Source organism: Tenrec ecaudatus, chromosome 8 (genome assembly GCF_050624435.1).
Source record: "Tenrec ecaudatus isolate mTenEca1 chromosome 8, mTenEca1.hap1, whole genome shotgun sequence".
In the NCBI taxonomy this organism is placed as follows: Eukaryota; Metazoa; Chordata; class Mammalia; order Afrosoricida; family Tenrecidae; genus Tenrec; species Tenrec ecaudatus.
The window spans coordinates 146012587-146026448 of NC_134537.1; the positions used below are offsets into that span (position 1 = coordinate 146012587).

Below are 13862 nucleotides of genomic sequence, written 5' to 3' on the forward strand. Positions count from 1 at the left end.
GGGGAAGGATGTGCTACTGGTTCTCCTGGGAAAGGTCAGGGATACTGCTGGACACTCTAAAAGGCCCGCAACAGCCCCTCACAAGAAAGAATTACTTGGTCCAAAATGTTCAAAAGGTGAAGGCGGAGATGCCCTGTGATAAAACAAAAACACAGTAAGAATCTTTCTGTTAAAAAGCATCACCCCTCGCCCCCAAATTAATAGGACAGAGACACAAATGGGAAAATCAAGCCAAGCAAAACTCCCACAGCCCTAAATTCCAAGAGAAAGTAACAAGCCGAGCCCGTCCTGTATTTTCTAACCGAAAAGGCCCAAAAGCAACAAGCAAGCAGTTACAATGACCACGCCTCCAAGCCACTGCCACCACGCTGATTCAGGCTCACCGTGACACCGTGGACAGAGTAAAACGTGCGTTTCTGAGGCTGCAAGTCTTTACAGAGACAGAAAGCCTCATTTTTCTCCCGTGGAGTGACTGGTGGCTTTGAACTGCTGACATGGTGCTTTAGCAGCCCAGAGTAACCCAGTAGGTCACCAGCGGCTCCTGTAGGAGCACTCCTAGTGCCCTGATTTGCAGTTTCCAGATACAGTAGCATTTCCCATGAAAAGGAATTTTTTTTTTTAAGAAATGAATTATAAATGGTCACGAGGGTGGGAGGGAAGAAAAAAAAAGCTGACATGAAGGGCTCAAATAGAAAGTAAATGTTTAGAAAATGATGATGGCAACATATGTACAAACATGCTCGATATAAGTGATGTATGGATTGTTAATTAAGAGCTGTGAGAGCCCCCAAAGTAATCATGTTTTTTTTAAATAAAGCAAAAGAAAAGAAATGGCTTATTTCTGGTTCAGAGTGAGAAATATGTATTTTGTACCTGGAATATCTTGACATTTTGGTTTGGTGTCAAAATGACTCAGAAATCAATTTAAAGCAGCCAAAAATGGAGTGAATGATTACTCCAATGAGCAGAAACACATGAGTTTATAATGATGCCCATTAGAAAAACCAAAAGGATCTTATTGGTCAACTGTCCAGAACAGGACAAAGAGAAGCATGATTAGACATCACAAGGATGCAATCAACAAAATCCCCAATGTGGAAAATGCTTTACAAGAAAAAAGACCCCATTCTTACAACTCGCATGTTACAGGAGAGAAAAGAAGATCCGGACGGAGGTAGATTTAAAAACACTTAGGGGAAGGATTACAGCATATGAACCGTATTTAGATTTTGGTTTAAATCACAGTACAGAAATATGGTCATAAGTTGGTCACTATTGAGACTGGATGATGAGTATCAACTGCATCATTCTTCCCATTTCTGTATGTTTGTGAATTTTCAAAATCAGAACTGATAAACAATTAGAGCTTAAAAATTATACCCCTCGAGTCTGCTGTTATTAAAGCTGTGAAATTATAGCTAAAAAGCCATGAACTTGAGAAGTGGATTATATGTAAGATAAATATAAATTGATAGAATACAAAACTAAAAGAGTCTCTTACAACCGATCTAGTTAATTGTTTGAATGTAAAGTTGGCACAGAGAAATTTTAAGTCAAACACAAGATAAGAGTGGCATAAATCCCATCCCCAATGATGAGTCCTCATATTCCCACTCTCCATCTCTTCGTCTTCACCATGCCCTCTACCCCATCATCACCACAACCTCTACCCCAGCGGTGCTGTCTCTAATCGGACCCCCAGAGCCAGGTCAGAACTCACAACTTAGAAGGATGAAGGCCAGCTTATTTAGAGTAAAACTAGGTCCTGTCCCTACACTAGGCAATAGTTTGCACCTGCCTAATAAAACGAACAGTTGTCAAGATACAAGTAGGTGAAATCAGGCTCCTTCACTAAGGAAAGCAAAACCAAACTAAGCTTAGAGGGACTGGGGGAGGGGGAGAGAGAGGGAAGGCAATTTGTTTTAAAATTAAACATGCTTTTAAAAATATTAGATTGCAATGCTTTAATAAACTTGTAAAAATCAGTTTTCATTTATGACAGGACTTTAAAAAGTCAGCCCAGGTGATTAGGGAAAAGACTGTACAGATGTGCTTTATACAATTGATGTATGTATATGTATGGACTGTGATAAGAATGGTAATGAGCCCCAATAAATTGTTTAAAAAAAAAGTCAGCCCAGGGGGGGCAAGGAGCACGAGAACAATGTGATGATGTACATACAGCTCATCTAAGAGACTGAGCCATGTAGACTGGGGGTTACCAGGGGTGAGGGGGAGAGCTGCTGCTCAGGGGGCACTGAGTTTATGCTGATGGTGGTGGAATGATTGGGAAAAGGATATCAATAATGGCTGTACAAAACAAAGAGTATAATTAATGGCACTGAATTATACAAGTAGAAATTGTGGAATTGGAGAATGTTTTGTTGTGTATATTCCTCCCATAATTAGAACAAAATAATTACATGAATCATAATGAGTCCCAGGAAGAAGAAAATGTTTTAGAATTTAATATAGTTACAATTGTATAGTTCTTGATATGACTGAATTATTGAATTGTATGACATGTGGATGAAGTGCTAATTAAACAGTTAAAAATAAGTCTGCTCAAAACAGAAATTAGAACTTCTATTTATATATTCTTGAAATCATACCGCTCTTGTAATATTTTTAGCAGAGTGTTATAATTAGGTCATGACAAGATGTTTAATATTAAAGTTCAGGAGGCTACTCCACAGGCTTAAAACTAAAGAAAAGCAACTCAAAGGAGACAAAATGGGTTTAGACACTTCTACAAAGCATAAAAATAAATAAAATTTTAAAAGCTTAAAAATATTTCAAACAGAGCAATATATCCGAGAGGAAATACTGAGAGCTGAATGGAGAGTAAGCATGACAGTGGGACAGGAGGAAGGTGAGAGGAAACAGAGGGAAGAAAGGAGGCAAAAGCTATTTTTACAGAGGTATAGCTATAGGCATGTATATGTGCACATATACTCACTTATAATGAGAGGGATAGAGGCCAATGCACATATATTTATATGATAAGTAATAAGACAGCACATAGACTTTGGGCCTCTGCTCAAGGCTTCCCTTAACACAAGAACACTTTGTTCTGATAACCTGGCACTCTGTGATACTCACCTACCCAACATGATCGCGGAAGACAAATGGGTGCATAAGCAAATATGGTGAAGAGAGCGGTTGGTGCCCGGCTATCAAAAGATATAGCATCTGGGGTCGTAAAGGCTTGAAGTCAAACAAGCAGCCACCTAGCGGGGAAGCAAATAAGCCCACATGGAAGAAGCACACCAGCTGTGTGATCATGTGGTGTCAGCACAATTTGATATCAGATATCGAACGATTCAAAACAAACAAGGGAGGTTGGAGGGAGACCCAAAGCCCATCTGTAGACAACTGGATATCCCCCACTGAAGGGTGATAAGGAAGATTCAACCCAAGTGTCCTTTAGCACCAAGGAATCACACACATCATTCCTCTAGTTCCTGAATACTTCCCCCTCCTCCCTCCTCTACCACCAGGACCCAGTTCTACCTTACAAATCTGGCTAGACTGGAGAGCACACATTGGTACAGATAAGCGCTCTGGACACAAGGGACTCAGGAAAGGTAAACCCCTCAGGAACAGTAGAGGGAGTAGCGCTATCACGAGGGTAGGGAGATGGTCAGGGAGGGGGAGGGTAAAAAAGGGGGAACCCATCACAAGATGGATATATAGCCCCCCTCCCCACCCAAAGGGGACCAACAGCAAATCAAGGTGAAACAATGGACAGTGTTAGATACGAAATTATACCAATATATAATTGATCAAGGATTCATGAGGGCGGGAGAGGGAGGGAGAAAAAAAGAGGAGCTTATAACGAAGGTTCAAGTAGAAAATGTTTTGGAAATGATGTTGGCAACATACTGTATATACTCGAGTATAAGCTGACCCGAATATCAGTCAAGGCACCTAATTTTACCACAAAAATTGCATTAAAAATGTGCTGGAAAAAAATGTGCTGAAAAACTTGGTTTATACATGAGTATATACGGTATGTACAAACATGCTTAATACAATTGATGTATGTAACGTTGTAAGAGCTGTAAGAGCCCACAAAAAAATGATTAAAAATTTTTTCAACAGGCACTATTTAGTAAGAACATCTTTTAAAAACCATTCCTGGACAGTGTGAATACAAAAAGCAAGAATTATTTTGTTTGTATTGAATATAAAAATAGTGTATTTCTTAGTCTTTTCAAGAAAAAATTGTGAGCAATTAATAAAGAAATAAGGAAAGATTAAAAGGAAAAAACAGGAGAGGAAATAGGGTGTATTAGAGCTTAAATTTCTAAGTACCAACTTTGCAAAAGGGCATGGTTTGTAGTGGAAGCCCTAAATCTATTTATGAGTCTCCATGTAAATTCAGCCTCCACCCAAATGAAGGCTGAACATGATAGTGGGATAAGAGCTGTCAAAGGGATCAGGTATCAACCATCATTGAAAATGTGGGTGAGTGCTGAGTAGACTCAAAGCCAACCGGACACCCCTTACTGAAGGATTGTGGGGAGGAGATGAACCAGTTAGGGTGTAGAGAAGCAACGATGAAACATATAACTTTCCTCTAGTTCTTCAATGTCGTCCCCCCCCTCCCACTATCATGATCCAAATTCTACCTTACAAATCTGGCTAGACCAGAGGATGTACACTGGTACAGATGGAAACAGGAAACACAGGGAATCCAGGACAGATGATCCCTTCAGGACCAGTGGTGAAAGTGGCTATACGGGGAGGGCGGAGGGAAGGTGGAGTAGAAAAGGGGAAACCGATTACAAGAATCTACATATAGCCCTCTCCCTGGGGGACAGACAACAGAAAAATGGGTGAAGGGAGACATCAGACAGTGTAAGACATTACAAAATAATAATTTATAAATTATCAAGGGTTCATTAAGGAGGGGGGATGGGGAGTTAGGGGAAAATAAGGAGCAGATATTAAGGGCTCAAGTATAAGGCAAATGTTTTGAGAATGATGATGGCAACAAATGTACATATGTTCTTGACACAATGGATGTGTGTATGGATTGTGATAAGAATTGTATGAGCCCCCAATAAAATGATTTAAAAAAAGAACTAGAGGAAAGAACTAGGAAGAAAAGGGCATTTATAGAGGTCTAAATACAGGCATGCACATATGTAAATATATTTATAGATCTATGTGCATATATTTATAGGTTTAATATTAAGGTAGTAGATGGACATTGGGTCTCCACTCAAGTACTCCCTCATTGCAAGAACATTGTGTTCTATTAAACTAGCATTCCATGATGCCCACCTTCCCGACATGATCTCTGAAGACCAAACGGGTGCATAAGCAAATATGGTGAAGCAAGCTGATAGTGCTCAGCTATCAAAAGAAATATCGTCTGGGTCTTAAAGGCTTGAAGGTAAACAAGCAACCATCTAGCTCAGAAGCAACAAAGCCCACATGGAAGAAGCACACCAACTAGCCTGTGTGATCACAAGGTGTCGATGGGGTCAGCTATCAAGCATCAAAGAACATAAAAAAAAAATATATCACTGTGAATGAGGGGGAGTGTGGCGTGTGGACCCAAAGCCCATCTATAGGCAAATGGACATTCTCTTAGAGAAGGGTCGCAGGGAGGAGATGAGTCAGTCAGGGTGCAATGTAGCAACAATGATACACAATTTTCCTCTAGTACTTTAATGCCCCCCTTCCCCCCACTATCATGATACTAATTCTACCTTACAAATCCAGCTACATCAGAGGAAGCACACTGGTACAGACAAGAAGTGGAAACTCAGGGAATCCAGGACAGATGATCCCCTCAGGACCAGTGGTGAGAGTGGCGATACCAGGAGGGTAGAGGGAAGGTGGGGTAGAATGGGAGAACTGATTACAAGGATCTACATTATAACCCCTTCCCTGGTGGACGAACAACAGAAAAGTGGGTGAAGCAAGACATTGGACAGTGTAAGACATGACAAAATAATAATTTATAAATGATCAAGGGTTCATGAGGGGTATGAGGAGGGAAGAGAAAAAATAAGGAGCTGATACCAAGGGCTCAAGTAGAAAGCAAATGTTTTGTGAATGAGGATGGCAACAAATGTACAAAGGTGCTTGACACAATGGATGTATGGATTGTACAGAGTTGTACGAGACCCCAATAAAATGATTTTTTTAAAAAGTCCACCTCCACTGAATTCCTTCCATTAACTGGAAGGCTGAAGAAGAATCGATGCTTTGGATGTGGTGCTAGTGAAGCACATTGAAAACGTATACGAACTGTTAATAGGACAACTAGATCCGTCTTGGAACGGTACAGCCAGAGCATTCCTCAGAGGCCAGGCTGGCTGGGGGCTTGTCTGAGATGCTTTGGACGTGTCAGGAGAGAGACCAGTTCCTGGAGAAGGACATTCTGTTTGACAGAGAGGCAGCAGCAAAGAGGAAGGGCTGACCCTGTGGCTGCAGCAATGGCGCCGGACCGGGCAGTGTTGTTCTGTTGTGCACAGGATCGCTATGGGTTGCAATCAACTTAGGCATCGACTTGATGGCAGTGGGTAAACTTCTTGGGAAGCCCACATACTTGCAAAAGAACCCTGGTGGTGCAGTGGTCCCTCTTTGGGCTGTGATCCCCATGGCGGAGAGCTCGAAACCAACAGCAGCTCCATGGAAAAAAGACTGGGCTTTGTCCTCTGTGTGGGAAACCCACAGTGAGGTTGCTATGAGTCAGTATTGACTCCTTGGCAGTGAGTCTGCAGTGTGATTTTGCACATACTTGAAAGCTGCACAGTGACTAAGGAAGACCATGACCAAATCTGTCTTGGAAGCCAGCCTGCACAGTGACTAAGGAAGACCATGACCAAATCTGTCTTGGAAGCCAGTCAGCCAGAATGTTCCTTAGCAGCGAGCATGCTAACTCTCCATGTCATGTACTCTGCACATGTTATCAGGATGGACCAGATCTGGGAGGACATCATGCCGAGGAGGGGAAGAGGTCAACACCTGGGCTGGAGCCATGGGTTCAAGTCCAACAATGAAGAGGGCAGGGCAGGACTGAACGGTGTTCCCTTGCTTTGCACACACGGTTACTATGAGTCAGAACCTAACAATACATCTTCATGGGAGGTAGGCTGCCACACCTTTCTCCTGCAGTGCAGATGGTGGGTTTACACCACCAACCTCTTGGTTAACAGAGTATTTTGAAACTATGTAAGCAGAGACCTTTATTTGAATTTTTTGGCCCATGAAATATTTTCCTTTTTAAAAAAATGCCAAACAGACACGAGAATGCTCAGTGCAATCCACGTGGCAAACTGCAATCTCTCTCTCTCCTCGTGAAGCAGATCATCCGTGTCACATTCCACAGTTCATACACGTTTGTGCAGCGATGTCAGTTTATTCGTAGAGGGCTCCCAGACTCGGCCAGCGGTACTGCATTCAGCTGCGGATGGCTGGGCAGGAGGGACCCACTCAGGCCGTGGGTAGCTGTGGGAGCACTTTTTGCCAATTCTGAGTGAGGTGGGTTATTAGAACCATTTGAAACTCAGTGCTCGACTATCTCTGAGCCGAGCGAAAGGAAGAAGCATTCACAATGTCCCTGGATATTTATGGCCAAACAATAAAGAGTGAGCCGACTTTGATGTCAAACTGACCTGTGCTGGAACCTTGATTAGATGACTCTGGAGCTGGGTGATTCCTGAATTGTTAACTTCTGGGTCCCAGTGACCTAACGGGTAAAATATAGATAATCATTCTCTTCATTTGGTGGTTTCAAGAACTAGAGGAGATATTGAGAATACAATAGTGCCGCACTTCTTTCTCTTTTCCTAGCCCTTGGGACAATCTGTTCTAGGGGCTGGGAAGAAACACTTCCAGGCTTAATCTTAAAAACCATCATTGTGACACAGCTAAGAAAGAAATGTTACTTTTTATTTCATTCATTGAACGTTTCGAAATAGTCATATACTTCTTGAACCTTCCACTACAAGGTACAAGGCAATCATTTAGGACTAGGGATAAACAAACAAGCAAACAAACAAACAAACCCACCCAACTCACTGCCATCGAGTTGCCATGCCAACTCACAGCGACCCCACAGGTCAGGGTAGAACTGTCCCTGTGTTTCCCAGACTCTAGCTCTGTGGTTCTCAACTTTCTTCATGCCGCGACCCTTTCACACAGTTCCTCCTGTGGTGGTGACCCCCCCAACCATCAAGTTATTTTCATTGCTACTTCATCACTATCATTTTGCTACTGTGAGGAATTGGGGGACCCCTCTGAAAGGGTTGTTCGACCCCAAAGGGGTTGCGACCCACAGGTTGAGAGCCCCTCCTCTAGCGGGGAGAGAACCCCCCCCTTGCAGAACGAAGGGTAGAAGGGGGACTATTGAAGACAAGGTCTCTATTAGCGCACAGTTTAGAGACTGACAAGGACAAACCCAATGAACCAGCAATTACAAACACGGCATGGAATTTGGAAGTCAAGATTCATTCTGACATGGACAGGAAGTCATGATTATTTTAGGCATTTCTTATCATAAATCAGTCATATGCAATGGAACCAAGTCAGATTTATTTGTCAACTGAGTAAGCTTCTACAAATTTCTAGTAGTTATGGGGCATACATAAGCCTTCGCTGAATATCGCAAAGAATGCTGTCTGACAAATACCTAAGGTAACAACATAAACTCTACACCAGAGTGATCACACGAAATTTTCTTTTATTGTACTTCAGTCAACCTCCAGACACTCCCACCACCGCCTGAGACATTTGAAGGCTACGTCACATTTTACTAAACACCTTTCAAAGTATCAACCCAGTTAACTATCTCCCACCAACAGTAGTGATAACATCAGCCAGAAGACTGAGTAGATTTTGCTTTATGGACTATATCCATGAAGAAAATTCACTGAAAATACCAGCGGGCTTCAGAAAGCTCAAATAGAATTCCATCACTCTTTAATACTCTTTGTCCACGAAAGGTTTGAAGACCCCCTTGTATGTAGATTTAGACTCCTAAGAAAAGTAGTCTTTTTTATGTACAAGTCAGTATTTGAGTGAGAAAATCTGCATCGTCTTTGTGGTAGTTACTTAATCTGGTGTCAATTTGAGGATGAAGAGTGGAGGAGTGGTGGCATCTAGCCTGTCAATCCGGAGAGAGCCAATGATACCTCTGTGTGAGCGTGGCCTTCTCCTGAGAATTCTGGGAACTGTCTTGTGACTGGAAACACCTCTCTGGCTTCACTCCCTGGGAGACATTGCAGCTGACAAGACACTTGGAATTACTGTAGTGCCCTGAGCTGGAGGCGCCATGTGGAGATCCTGCCAGCGTTGAGATGCTCACAACGCCCCTGGACCCAGAAGATTTCCATCCCTCTGGCCTGTGATCTGCCTACATTTGTTGTCATTGCATGTGTTTTGTGAGTCAAAAGAGGGTTTCATAGATTGGTATTGAACATATGAGCTAATATTGGACTTATGAATTTGATCTGGACCTCTAAGTCAGGCTAGAACTGTCCCTGTGGGTTTCCGAGACTGTAACTACGTGAGTAGGAAGCCCGGTCTTTTCCCTCAGAGTAGCTGGTTTCCAATGGCTGACCTTGCAGATCGGCATCCCAATGTGTAACCACTATACCACTCACTCACTGCCATCAAATCAGTGTTGACTCATAGGGGCCCCTGCGGGTTTCCAAGCCTGTAACTATTTAGGGGAGCAGAACGTCTAGAATTCCCCTGTGGAGCTGCTGGTGGATTCCAACAGTCGACCATGAGGGTCACAGCCCATGTGGGGTAACGACTACACCAACAGGCTCCTTAAATATGTACAGCCACAGGAAAAGTAACATGGCACCGCCTTTAACAAATGGGCACAGAAAGTTCACTTTATCCAGCAAACCTTCTGCTAGGAAGAGATCCTAAACGAGAATCTTCACATGAACAGACTTCTGTACACCCACATTCACAGGAGCAAGATGGAGGAGTGTGAAAGAAGAGGTGAGAATGACCTACAGGTTCCACCACGGCCCACGCCCATCGCAGCCCTAGCTCCTGGAGCGCCTGCGCCCTGCCGCCACCACCACCAGGCCCACGAGGATGCTTAGGGAGATAAAGCCAAGGAGGAGGATGAGCCTCCCAGGAGATCTGCCAGGTTACCAGCCAAACCTGCTCCCCCAAACCAGCGCCTGAGCCTGAAAAAGCCCCTGCCGAGGAGAAGGGGTGAAGGGCCCCAAAGGGAACAGCTCTGCGGCACACGGAAGTGCTCGAGATGCCAAGTGAAGCGCGTCTCTTTTTATAACCATGTACTTCTGGAGGCTGTACAGCTTGGAGTATTTCTTTTATCAAGTTTTAGAAAGATACGTAATGTTAAAATGTTCCCCCACCCTGCTTTTCTCTCTAAGCTATGTTGTTGGCATATAGAACAGGTATTTTTTCTGGGGGGTGGGGTGGCAAACGTCACTAACGGCTGTCTACAGAGCTGGACGGGTGTGGAAGAAAACACCTTTCCTTTTTAGTTTTGAGACTCCATCTCGGTTCCCGGGAGAAGGGCTTCCCTGGTGCTGACACACAGTAGCCATCTTTGCGTGTGATAAGGAAAAAAATGAAATTTGTTTTTACAGCCCCATACCCCTTTCTCCCTCTCTGCCTTCAGAAGACTCGACTCCCGTAAGGTCAGGCACCTGCTGGGACCTGATCTCAGAACACTGGTTGTGAGTACATCAGGTGGTCTGGACTTGGCGGGGGCCCACTTATTTTAGATTGTGGCTCTTCAGATGGGTAGTTCTGGCATGTTCACCTCACTCTGATATTGGGAGTCCACTGAAGAAGGGAGTGTGAAAGGTGTTTGCAGTTAAGGATTGTCTGCCCACGTCCTGCCTGAATACCGTGATTGTTTATGAAAAGTATCTTTAATAAGGCAGGGTACAGTATGGCTTAAAAAATAAAAGGATTTAGTTGGAAACAACCTAAATGCCTATCAGTAGAAGAATGGATATACTTTGGTACCCACAGACACTGTGGGATATGACGCATCCCTAAAAACAAAACACCAACGAGGAAACCACGAAGCACCTGAAGACATGAATGGATCTGAAGAAGACTATGCTATGTGAAATTAGTCAGTCACACAAGGACAAATATCATGAGAACACTGATATAAGGGGGTAAAAACAAGACATAAGCCTTTCATACCAGAGGGAACAGACTTTGAAGACTGCCACGGGGAGAGGGCAAGGGAAGCAATGCCCTAGACTGTTGATGGGTATTATCTTGGGTGAAGTGGGAGGCCCTAAGAGGGAGAAGAGAAATCAAGGAGTGGGTGAAGGAAAAACTACTAGGTGATTTGATTACACTGTTTAATACAAACCTAATAATATGAAATATAAACCTCTACCTAATTGACAATGAAAAAAAAATTTAAAGTATGTCTTAAACAGGAGCTCTTGTGGCGGACTGGTTACTCATGGGGCTGCTAATCACAAGGTCGGCAGCTCAAAACCACCTGCTGTTCCTCAGGAGAAAGATGAGACTTTCTACCCCTGTAAAGTGTTACAGTCTCAGAAATCCAGAGGAGCAGGACAATCTTGTTCTAAAGGTTGCTATAAGTCTGAATCAACTCAATAGAAGTGAATGATGCATTAAATTAATGTTAAAATATATATGTCTTTACTACAATGCTTGGTTAAGAATAAGTAGTAGTTTCTGTTAATGCTCCATTCTACCTTCTATTATTATCTGTACCCTTAATCACTCTTGGGACACAATTCTTAGCTCTATCTGGATTCCATTCATACCTAGCATTCAGTTTGGCATTATACTCATGTGCTCCAAGTTCATAAAAATTTTGATTGGTTTTAACATCAAAACAACTTTCAGCACATTTAAGCAGGAGATACAAAACCAACTTTTAATTAGACAATTTAAATAATTATAAACACTCCGAGATTAGGCACACTTGAACCATGCTATGAAACAATGAAGCTAATTTTTGTATTGCACATACAACTCCTTGTACCTTAGAGCTTCACACTGCTCTCTTCTCTACTAGTATCTATAGACTATCATTAGTATTTTTCATTAGTACTTCAAGTATCTATTACCAAACCAACTCAGGACTTCACACTAATTCCACTGTTTGTCCTGTGCGAATAAAAGTTTACTAGTGGGCTTCAGAAGCAATAGCCACATAGGAAAAAGAGACTTCATCACGCTTATAAAAATACCAACGAGTTATTTATGGCAGACAGGTGGAGTAGTGAACCATGAAATGCGCACCTTTAGGAGTCTCGAAAACAGACATACATACTTGGCATGTTTGCAGTGCGTTTTTGCCGTGTGCTGCTCCGAAGATGCAAACATTGGCACAGTACTTTCAGATGGGCATGCCCAGGAAGCCAGGCAGCGCCGGCGGACAGCGGAGCGAAAGCCTCGCCCGACCTCGGCCCAAGAGCACTTGGGGGGCCCACGCCCCGCGATCGGAAGCCCCGTGGACCGGGACCGACCTGGACAAAGCGAAGTCCCCCGGGCCGACCCCGGGGAGCCGCCGCCGCCGCCGTCGCGCTGGGGGAACGCCCGCCGGGACGAACCTCACCTTGGGGCGCGGCCCCGCCGCGGTGTCGCCTCACTGCCTCCTCCTCGAGTCCCTCGGGGGCCACCGGCGCCGCCGCTGCCCGAGCGCAGGAGCCCCTCCGCCTCGGAAACCGCCGCCTCCCCCGGGGTCCGCCGCGGCGCGCGCGCGGCAGGCTTCGCGCAGCCCCGAGGAGCGCGGGAGCGCGCGGGCTTCGCGCCCAGCCCCGAGGAGAGCGCGCGTGCGCGCGGCAGCTTCGCGCAGCCCCGAGGAGCACGGGAGCGCGCGGGCTTCGCGCCCAGCCCCGAGGAGAGAGCGCGCGTGCGCGGCAGCTTCGCGCAGCCCCGAGGAGCACGGGAGCGCGCGGGCTTCGCGCCCAGCCCCGAGGAGAGCGCGCGCGCGCGCGCCGGGGAGAGGCTGCCCTCGGCCGGCTCCGACTGGTTTCGTCGTTCGCCGCCGCGGTAATGGCGGCCGCCCACTTTCTCGCGCGCCCGCCTCCTCCTGGGGCGCTGAAGACCCAGGGAGCTAGGTGTGGACTCACCTGAGGCCGCCTCTTTCACGTACCTCGGTACCTCTTCCTAGGAGCGCCGGGGCGTAGTGAGTTACGAGTTGGGTTGCTAACCGCGAGGGGAGCCTTTCTAAGCCACCGGCCACTCTGTGGCGGAGACGGGGCTGGCGGCTCCCCTAAAGACCTACAGCCCCCCGAAACCCAAAGGGACGGGCTTCCTGTACGGGGGTCCCCGTCGGTCGGGATGGACCGGCCGGCCGCGTGTAGGCCGGTACCTCATCGGCCTCCGGTGGAATCCGTTGAGAGATTTCTCTGCATTCTGACCCTTGTGGACCTTGCTGGAGCCCCGGGATCCTGGAACCCAGTGTTGAAAGAAACACGCCCCCCCCCCCCCCCCGCCCTGCCCCATCACTTTGTACGATTTTACGGATTCTTAGCGATCCTCAAGGTCAGCAGTTCGAAACCACTAGCCGCTCCGTGGGAGCGAGGGCTTTGTACTGAGTTACAGTCTCAGAAACCCACGGGGTTTTACCCAGTGCTCTTGGGTCGCTGAGTCGGCATCGAGTTTGGTTTGGGACCTGTGCCAGTCATGCTTATTTATTCCCTGCTCCATTGGCCAACTGGGACGCAGAGGTGCAGACGTGCCCAGCATCACTGCGCAGGTGAAAGGGAGACTGAGAACCCGGTCACTGAATGCTCCCTGATGTGTCCCAAGATCGTGAGACAATGTCTAGTGCTGTAAATAAAATAAAATAAAATAACGAAAGCCTTTATTAAACAGCTGAATCGAGAGGGGCATCACCCTGA

At 45.5% G+C, this 13862-nt stretch overlaps 1 protein-coding gene across 4 annotated transcripts in view; it reads right to left on the reverse strand.

Moving 5' to 3' along the window:
* UBXN2A (UBX domain protein 2A) overlaps positions 1 to 13363 on the reverse strand; it is a 50756-nt gene extending 37393 nt beyond the window's left edge. The window contains exons 1-2 of one of the 4 annotated variants that reach the window (XM_075557049.1): positions 13089 to 13363; positions 7638 to 7711 (exon numbers count right to left, since the gene is read on the reverse strand). The gene's annotated coding sequence lies outside the window, so the exon portion shown is untranslated. Of the gene's footprint in view, positions 1 to 7637; positions 7712 to 12571; positions 12757 to 13088 lie in introns of those variants that run through there. The other 3 variants (XM_075557050.1, XM_075557048.1, XM_075557051.1) reach the window with 3 other exon arrangements.
* Positions 13364 to 13862: the final 499 nt, after the last annotated feature.